This window comes from Muntiacus reevesi, chromosome 10, assembly GCF_963930625.1.
Source record: "Muntiacus reevesi chromosome 10, mMunRee1.1, whole genome shotgun sequence".
Classification (NCBI taxonomy): Eukaryota; Metazoa; Chordata; class Mammalia; order Artiodactyla; family Cervidae; genus Muntiacus; species Muntiacus reevesi.
In genome coordinates this window covers 57,012,575-57,021,160 of record NC_089258.1, presented here as the reverse complement: position 1 = coordinate 57,021,160, position 8,586 = coordinate 57,012,575, and positions in this window count along the sequence as shown.

The following is an 8,586-nucleotide window of genomic DNA, read 5'->3' as shown; positions in this document are numbered from 1 at the left end:
AAACCAGCTTTGATGGCTTCATTTTCATCTTTTTCTCAAGACAGATTTTGCTCTCTGTATTTTCCAAAAACAACCTGATTTTTTTCTTCTCCATTTCAATTCTTTTCATATTTCTTTCCCCAAATCTCTAGTTATCAGTTGTTACTGTTGAAAATTCCTTTTCTACTCTCTGTTCCTACTTGTTCATGTTCTAGCCACCTTGTCTAGGAAAAACTAGTGGTTTGGTGGTTAAAAAGCACAGGCTGTCTGAGTTCAAATTCTTTGTTGTTGTTGTTGTTGTTTTTTAATTTAAATTAATTTATTTCTCTTTAATTGGAGGATTACTGATTCACAGTATTGTGTTGGTTTCTGCCATACATCAACATGAATCGACCATCGGGATACGTATGTCCCCTCCCTCTTGAAACTCCTTGCCACCTTCCACACCATCCCACCCTGTAGGTTGTCACAGAGCCCTGGATTTGAGCTCCCTGCATCATACAGCAAATTCCCACTGGCTATGTTTCATATGGTAATATGTATTCTTTTTCTTTAAATTTATTTACTTTAATTGGAGGCTAATTACTTTACAGTGACTTCCCTGGTGGCTCAGACAGTAAAGCGTCTGCCTACAATTCAGGAGACCCGGGTTCAATCCCTGGGTTGGGAAGATCTCCTGGAGAAGGAAATGGCAACCCACTCTAGTATTCTTGCCTGGAGAACCCCATGGACGGAGGAGCCTGATAGCTATAGTCCATGGGGTCACAAAGAGTCGGACACGACTGAGAGACTTCACTTTCACTTTTTACTTTACAATATTGTGGTGGCTTTTGCTGTATCTTTCAATTCATCCCACCCTCTCCTTCCCCAGCGGTATCCACAGAATTCTGATCCCACCACTGGTTTGTAACTTCTGTGGGCCTCTGTGACTTCATCTATAAACTGTGGCTGCTGAGAGAAGCTATGCTATAGAGTTGTTGGGGGAGGGGTCGGGAATGCAAAGCAGCTAGTGTGGAATCTGGCAACTGAAGAAGGGTTCAAGGACTGTTGACTGGTAGTGGTGTTGCCTGAATGGGTATAGCCAGTAATGCTATTTAAGTAGACAGTCCTTCCTTCATGGCCTTTGTCCAACTCTGGACTTGATCCTATGAGGAGAGAATGAATCACTGGCCAGTGAGAGAAAACCTGGAAGAATGGGTTAGGGGCCCCAGGGAAGCAGTGATTGAGAAGGGCGACGGCTGCCACTTGCCCAGCGCCTTCCAGTTCTGGGAGCACTTCCTGCACCCAGACCCTTGATGCCCCAGCATCTCCACCATCTGCACAGACTCATGAGATTCGGTGCCTCTGCTTATCAGCTGTATTAGTTCCTCCCTTAAAAGGAAGAAGCCACAACCTAGAGACACAAATCATTTGCCAGGGGTGCACAACCAGCAAGTGATAAAGCTGAGCTGAGGTCCCAGGTCTTCAGAGGACCAGCCTAGGACCTTTGGGAGACCCAGGCTGCTGGGCCTGTTATTCGTGTTCTCCTGATCCACTACATTTCCACATAATCTACCCTGCTTCCAGGAGCCTTGCCTTCTAATCTGCCCCAGTTACATCTTCTCATCCTCATCAGCCCTCGAGTCAGTCCTGGATGCCACAGATGCAAAACATGAGTGTCTCCACCCCTCCTCACATACCTAGGAGGCTTGAGGGTAAGCCACTAGTCCAGACTGGGTCCTGCAGCCTGGCCACAACTTCTTGGCTCAAGTGTCTCCCAGAAGGACCTTATGTAAGACCTGGTAGCTTCCAGAAGCATCCAGAGTGTTCACCTGTCTGAAGGCCTCTCTCCCTGCGCCCATCTCTAGCTAAGCATTCCTTCCTTGCATCTGATCTGTTGCTGTCTAGTCGCTAGGCCGTGGGGAGGCCAGCCTCACTCAGAATCCCAGTTCAGTTATCAGGGACCTTGGCACCCAGCCTGGCCCCATCTCTGGGTTTGAACTCACTCATAGTGCCATTTCCTGCCACAAACAGATGTCAGGGAACAGTGCTTCATCCTCTTGGCTCCTAAGCACGTGAAGGCTGCCTCATCCCCCAGTCCCAAGGCTTGCCCACCTGAATATGGATGCTTTCTTTACCCCTGATTCAGAAACCAGGAACCCCCCCCCCCCAATTCCTCTGTTCTTACTTCCTACCACCCATTTTGTCAAAGCCCTCATGATATTTTGCATCAAGTAGCCTCAATTTCAACACAACCATAGGATTGCTAGTACTGCTTCATGGAGTAGAATTAGACTGTGACATTGAACAAATCATTTTACTGCTTCAAGATTTTACTTTCTTTTAGTTTTCTAATGGGCATTAAATTAGATGGCCTTTCTAATATAAAATTCTGTGTATTTGGAGCTGAAACATCTTTTCTATTACATGAGGACTCTGAGAGAGAAAACATGGTTATTGGTCTGATGACTTTAAGTAAGTCTGTCTGCCTTCCAGGAGATTCTGTAATTTTCTCTGCCATAGACAAGGAGCTCTAGCTTTATTTCTAACTCATATCCTGCATGCTATTGCTTAAGAATGACCTTTTCTCTTTACATAACCAACATCATATTGGTCATTATTTTAACTTTCAAATCTACCTTTGACACTTGCGTAAAATATTCTCAACTTTCTGCATTGCTACTTGCATAAAAGCAGTAGTATCAGTTCATAAAGTTGGAAGGCTTAAATGAGGTGTATTTAAACCTTCTACTAAAGTACGTGACATAATTAGTAGTATATAGTACTACTTTCATTGCTACTCAAACAGTGTTTAAGGCAGATAATGAAGGGAAAAACAGCTACCAATCTATTCCCTGGAGAGAAGTAATGAGACAGCTTGGACTTCCTGGGATAAGCTGAGACAGATATGAATTTATAAACATGGCAGAGATGAACCTACAGAACTTGGTGACTGATGTAAGGGACAAAGGAAAACAAAAGCCCCAAAGCACAAATTTAGGAGAATGTGAGTGTGCTAACATGGCCCGAAATTAGGAAGTGACAGAGGGAGTTAGTATTGGTAGGTAGAGGAGAAGGTAAATTTTGGCTGTTTTGAATTTAAAATGATGATAATACATCAAAGAGTGTGTAATACAAGCTTTGGTTAAAAGGTTGACTCTGGAAATGTAGATTTGGAGATTATTGTAATAACTGCATTTATTTGAAAAGTAAAAATGAACAAGAGTTCAGTATAAAGACAGCAGACAAGAGGACTAGGATTGACACCTGGGGATCCCCACAGTTGACATGATATGGGAAAGGAGTCACTGAAAGATTTAAGGAGGGCTTCCCTGATGGCTCAGCAGTTAGGAATCTGCCTGCCATGCAGGAGACTAGCATTCAGTCCTGGGTAAGAGAGATCCCCTGGAGAAGGAAATGGCAACCCACTCCAGTATTCCTGCTGGCAAATCCCGTGGACAGAGGAGCCTGGCTGGCTACAGTCCTTGGGGTCACAAAACAGTTGGACACTCCTTAACAACTAAACAACAACAGAAACGTTAACTAAACCAACGCTACAAGATGAACAAGAGACCAAAAAGACTCCTGCAGAGACATCATGACTTGAGGACAAAGGCACTAAAATAAACAGGAGCTGAAAGGGAGAAAAGGGCGGAGCTATCACTGATCCCTAAAACAAACAAAAAAAGAAAGATGAAAGGAAGGAGCAGAGACTCGAATGTAGGTCACGGAAGTCATGAATCAGGGAAGGGATTTTCCGAAAGGAAAGCAGGGTCCACTGTGCCCAGGGTTCCTGTGGGGAGAAAAGATTGAGGAGATTAGGAAACGAATTCTGCAGTTGCTGCAGCGACAGCAAGGAACCCAGACTGGGAGGAACCAGGTGGGAATAGCACCTGCCCATTGATCTTAGACATAAATATACAGCGAGAACTAGGTTGTGGCTAGGGGTAGCAGGGCAAACAGAGGAGGTTATCATTTGTTCTTGGAGAGGCCAGTACCACCAGTAATCCTCAGAGTGAGCTTCCATTCATCTCCAGCCCTTGCCACCGCTCATCTCTTCATGGACATGCTGCCTTGTCCCATTGCCACCGCCACCACCCTAGTCTGACCTCTATTAACTCTCATCTTCTTCTTTAGATCTGGCTCCGGCTACCATGCTCATCAACCTCATCCACTGGAGCCCAACTTCACCATTTCTGATGATGCCCTGGATCCTGTGACCATTAACAAACACGTCTAAAGATCATTTCTCATTCAAAGGCATCATCAGGAATGAATGTTATTTTAGCTGATTTGTTTCTTCTGCTTTGACACAAGTATCTAAAAAATGATAACAATTGTTATTCAGATCACTCCTCTCAAGCACACTGAGAGTTCCCTTACCTTTTACACCGCAATTGCATCAAGAGCTGTATCCAACTGTTTTTTGGAGCATGCATTGGGGAATAACCTCCCTGCCTAGCCCATTTTGTCAGTGACTCTTAGAATCATATTTCCTCCACAAAGTCTCTGCGGTTGGATTTCTCTAATTCCTGTCATGTTAAGCATAAGACTTCCACAATACATTTCCCTTCTGTTGTTGGTTTTACCCAATAAGCTAGCCTGCTGCTGCTGCTGCCTGAGTTAGCAGCATTTTGCACTACCCTACATCATACAGGTCAGAAGCCATGTCTAATCCAGCATGTGTAACTAAAGGCCATCCTCTACACTCCAGGATCCTTATAACATGAGAAACGGTACTTTACTGGTACTTTTTGTTGATGAGTTGATAATCACTGTGACCCTATTCCTATTCTCTATGAGTTCATCTTTCATGGTGACAACCAGAGAGCCTCATTTTTCTTCAAGTTCTTTCGAACCCACAGTGTGTATATGTGCTCAGTTGCTCAGCTGTGTCCAACTCTTTGAGACCTCATGGACTTTAGCCTGCCAGTTCGTGGAATTTTCCTGGCAAGAATACTGGAGTGGGTTGCCTTTTACTACTCTAGGGGATCTTCCTGACCCAGGGATTGAACCTGCATGTCCTACATTGGCAGGCAGATTCTTTACCACTGAGCCACTTGGGAAGCCCCCAGAAGCCACTATAGGCATCATTAACTTTCTTGGTTGTCAGCAGCTCTGAGTCCCAGTCCTCCTCTCAGAGAGTTTCTCTCTTAATACTTTGTATCATAGTGTTTTTCTGCTTTTCTTGCATTCTGTTCTACCTTTGGGCAAGTACAACAATTATTTTCTGATTGGAAGAGTTCTCCACAGTCTAGCTTCTAGTTATATATGTTTCAAATTTCTTTTCTCCTCCACCACACATATGTTTTTATTCTAATTCTAGATGCCATAGGACACAGTCATATCACAGTATGACCTCTGGCCCTGGACTTAGGAGTATTCCTGGAAGTCATATCTGCTTTGGGAAGCCCAGTAGTAACTATACATTGAAGTTACTGAAAGCCACATCTATAAATCCCATTCCACCAAAACTAAGTGTATTCGTAATTCACTTTCCCCTTAACAGAATCTCCAAAATGCTCATAATCATTCCAATGACACCTGACAAGTAGAAATATGATGGAGAGGAGGTTGAAGTGGAAAAGTACAGTAGATTTAACCAATTGCAGTTAAGCTATCTTCCCTCTGAAAATTTACAAAACCCTGTGAACACAGTTCTGGGACCCTTAAGGGCCTTGGGAGACAGTGTCAGTGCCAATGAGGAGCTCTGAAATTAAAACTTTATTAAATCGTGGCAAATCCACCTTTCTGCTCTTTCAGTTTTGATTCCTCATCAGCAAAACAAGAACAGTAATAGCTTTGCCTATTTGAAAGGCTGTCATGATATATATAATAAAATCATCTGTGTTTTTTAAAAGTGCTTTTTATTACTATTTAATGCATCATTAGAGATTGTTCTCACATGTATTTTCTAAAACTGGCTATAACATCTTCCATCCAACATTCCCTTCTTATAAAATTTGCTAACACTCCTCTCATGGAGAGGTGAATACTCTGTTCCCTCTCTTTTATTTTGCACTTATGCTCACATCAGAAGTGATATTATGTCATAAAAGGTCATATACCTTGCACCTGGCTCTGTGGGGACATTTACTCTTGCAACACAATAGCTGTGAGGAAGCCCAAGCTATAGCGAAGTCCACACAAAGAAGAGACACCACCTCCAACCCTCCAGCCGCATGAGGGGGTCTTCATGAAAGCGGAGCCCCCAGCCCCAGTTAAGCTGATATTGAGTAGAACAAAGACAAGCTATAGATTCATGAGCAAAATAAATGGTGGTGGTTGTTTTAAGCCTTTAGGTTTCAGAGTGGTCTGACGTGAGGGAACTATCCATCTTGCCAATGAAATCCAACGAAACCCGTCTCCACTCACTCCAGACTGAACTTCTCTCCTTTCTATGACTGCATTTCGCAGTTCCCTGCCCCATGCCTTCCTCACACCATTACTTTCATGGGAATGTCTTCTTCCCTTTGAAATCTTACCTCTCCTTGATGGGTTCACTCAGCTGCCACGTATTCTGTGAAGCTCCCCTCATTGCCCTAGTTGGTTGTGACATCTTTTCTCCTCTCAAAGCTTGGAGAACTTTATTTCTACCACTTACATTTATTGCCACAATCAATATTCAGCCCATTTCAGTCCTGCCCAGGCCAAGTACTGACCGCTCAGAAGAGAACCTCTTGTGTTATTTCTCCTGTGATCGGGTGACCCTCCACCTTGCAGCAAAGTTGATTGCGCATAGTCTTAGCTCCTGTGTACACCTTCAGGGCAGAGTGCCTCATATATTTTTGTCAGTGTTTGCAAAACACAGGGTCTTGCCTATAATATGCTATACATATATATGTTACTTTATGAATGTTTTGTTGAGACTTAAAAAATAGATCCCTGACTCATAAAAGAGGAAGTCCAGAGAGTATATCTTGGGGGAAAAGAGCTTAAAACTTTAAAATTTTAAATAACTTGGAAAATAAGATAAATTCTCTCAAATCAGGATCATGAAGCCATAGAATTTTTGCTCTGAGAGCTTAGTGATCATCTAATGGGATCTCATACTCTGGTGTGCAAAAGAATGGCTTGGGGAGAACTAGTGGGTGTTGGTGGGGAAAGAATGCAGATTCTGCATTCCACTCCCAGACTTTCTGAATAAGTAGGTCTGGCCGCAGCTGATGAAATCTCCTCCTTGGTGAGCTCTGCAGGTCACTCTGATGCTGGTGGTCCTTGGACCACACTGGCAGAAACCCTGGTTTAGTCAGCCCCCCTCTGTTGGTGTCGGGTTTATTTCTGTGCCCTTTGAGCTGCTCGTGGCTGTTGGTTGCTACAGACTAGAAGAGGTAGCATGGCTAGGAGAGAGACGTTGGGAAAGCCATCACTTCAGGGCTGTGTTTGAAGGAGAAATCACTGCCTTTGATCTTTGGGTGGTGGCAAAACCCTTCATGGAGATTAGCAGAGAAGCAAGTAGCCTGGTTGGGGAATCTTCTGTCTGGAGGTGTCCTCCGGTGGAGTCACCCATTTCCTCATAGTTAAATAAATTGTTAATGATGCGAATCACTTGATGCAGTTCAGTCTCCACCTTTGGCTACCTGGTTGCTACCAGTCCAATGTCTAATTTCATTCACAGACATAACATTAGAAGCCTGGATTCCAATATCAGGTTATCTACTTCTCTGCCTTTTTTCTCAGAATAAAATCTATGCAGTTCTGAATCCTTCAACTATTTGGAGATAAACCCACAGAATATTTTCAGCTTTTTCTTCCAGTTTCACTCTCCCCATCTTCTAGAATCCTTCACACAGTAAACAAGTCTGCCCTGGAATCTGAGTCTCCAGAGGAGGCCTCTGAGCCACCACTTATGCCTGTGCTCTCACCCTGGGGGCTCTAAGAGATAGCGCTCAGCCTTTCAAACATCTATATTGCCCTAGGATAAAAATGCCAGATGACCTTTCACTCAAGCAGCTTTTTTGTCCCCAGCATCTTCCTCATCTTAGATGGCAGAGAGGAAAGAAAGCAAGGAAGCAGTAGGCAGCTACCAGTGACTCACGGTGAATTAGCCTCCACTGTGAACTACTCAGGAGCTGCAGAAAAGCCACCTTCTGTAAAATGTTAGGCCCTTCTGAGAACACTCATCCTCTTCCCCAATCTTTGTGCATTTTAAGTTTTTCATAAATATCTGCCTAGAACATGGTCTAGAGACGGGCATCCATTAAGTGGTGGAGATGCTGTTGAGCCTGCATACTGGGCTAGTGAGCTATGTTCCACAAACGTAACCACAAAGATGGGCAAGTCTCTCTCATTGCCACAGACTTTCCTTAGAGCAAAATTCCAGACTTCCTATCATTAGTGTTTAATGATTACGTGTTGTTGATTTTGTTATAACACAGACATTCAGCATTTGTTTCAACATACAAAGCACTCTCTCCCACATGTGCTCATTTCATTTACCACGACCCTGCAAGACAGGTATTGATTTAAATCAAGAAGCCCAGGCTCAGAGAGGCCCAGTGACTCCTCTAAGATCACAGAGCTAATAAATGATGGTTGGGAACTTGACCTGGGACCTCAGCGCCAGTTCCAGGGACAGCCGCCCATGTCGTGTGGTGCTTGCTCCACGTATGAACCAACCAGGGCCCA